The sequence below is a fragment of the Centruroides sculpturatus genome, unplaced genomic scaffold (assembly GCF_000671375.1).
Source record: "Centruroides sculpturatus isolate CEXI.00-Female unplaced genomic scaffold, Cexi_2.0 scaffold1055, whole genome shotgun sequence".
Classification (NCBI taxonomy): domain Eukaryota; kingdom Metazoa; phylum Arthropoda; class Arachnida; order Scorpiones; family Buthidae; genus Centruroides; species Centruroides sculpturatus.
The window spans coordinates 76,202-77,945 of record NW_019385372.1 but is presented as its reverse complement, the minus strand read 5'-3'; positions in this window follow the sequence as shown (position 1 = coordinate 77,945).

The following is a 1,744-nucleotide window of genomic DNA, read 5'->3' as shown; positions in this document are numbered from 1 at the left end:
CATGCACCAAGCAACCCACAACTATTTTATGATTTCACTAAATTCGAAAATATATTTCCGAGAACGTCCCGTTTTAACTGTTCGGTCCTTGAAATATAATAAAACAAACGTGACTCTAACAGGTCACACAGAATTAGTGATAAATCAAGTATCAGCCTAAGGCATTAGTTTATAAATTTTGTTCAAACTAGTTTAAAAATTGTAGTAATTTCAAACTAAATAGAATTAAATTTTTAAACTGTAATTATTCAAATTTAAGGTTTCAGTTTTCGCTCCTACAAATGCCATTATCTTAATTTATCAATACTATAAAGTAAAATTCCTGCTGTAGGAAGCCCTAGAATTTTCAAAATCTTGTTCCATTTTCTTTTGTAGGAAAATAAGCGTAAATTTTTAACAAATGGACTAAAATATAATTTATTTTCTATACGTTATCAAAAAAGATTCTTAGTAGGTTAATGTAAAGTAGTGTTAAAAGCAATATTTTAAGTGTAGGACACATTAAAAGATGTTTGACAGATGCGCATTGACCCCCTGCAAGGTAAAAACGTGTGACATTCTTCTAAAAATATCTATATTCACCTATTTTTTGAGCATAAGTGTATGCCGCAACATCAAACAATATCAGAAAGGTTATCGTCGTAATGCTGGCATATTGTTAGTACTCACGAACCAGACAGTCACGTATTCAGTTTCCTCATATATTAGGAAAAAATTGTTTTTTAATGCTACTACGCGAATATTTTTCTTTAAAATATTCATGACTCATTGGTTTCTGGATCTTTAAACAACATTAAATACTTTCTAAACAAGGTTAATTATTTATTAAAAGTGTTTTCATACATCTTTAGGTAATCTTTTTAAAAACTGCAACCTTATTGGTTCGTTTTAAAGAAAACCGTTAAGTGGATTTTTGAAATTGACCAATAGTAGTCTAATATATTTCTCTGACAGATTAAAGATATTCCGCTTTAGTATATTATTTTTTAAATTTGGCTAAATTTAAATATTTAAAATTGAAAAAATATTACTTAAAACAAGTTTTTGTCACGATATTTACAACCTATTTTTCAAAGTTTGGCCAATTGACAAAGGAATTTTGAGACAAATTTTAATTGGGTCAATCAAAGCGCGTTTTGATTTAAAATTTTTAAATTTCAATTAAGCTCTGTTATTGGTTTATGAGGAATAAATAAATCGCAATATAATTGAAAAACATCATTTGAGTTTATTAATATTTAAATGACTTTGGCAAATTAAGAAAAACCTTTTATTAATAACTGGTTGATATCTGACAGATATAATCGTTACTAGTCACTATAACATCTCAAGGATAAGTACCGTTATCCTTGAAATTTTCTTCTTCCTTGTTCAGAACGAGAATTTTGGAAATGAATAATGGCTGAGTAATCACTTATTATTATATCTTCAAATTATTATATATATATCTAAAAACAGATATGTCATATATCCAAGTGTCGACGGCCGGGTGACAGTTAAAACGTTAGTTTACCTCTCTGGGGGACCCGGAATCGAATCCCAACGAGCAGCCTTAAGAATTTTTCATGGGCAGTTCTTCTAGGACATATCGAGTTCCGTCCTTCATCCTTCCTCCACCGTTATTGTGGGTTGGAACCCACGATGGGCATGGGAAAAAAGGCTCTCTTAGTGTCCATGTGGTGGAAACAACCAAAAATGACATATAAATTCAGATGACTTCTATTTGCTACAGACATCTTAGGAT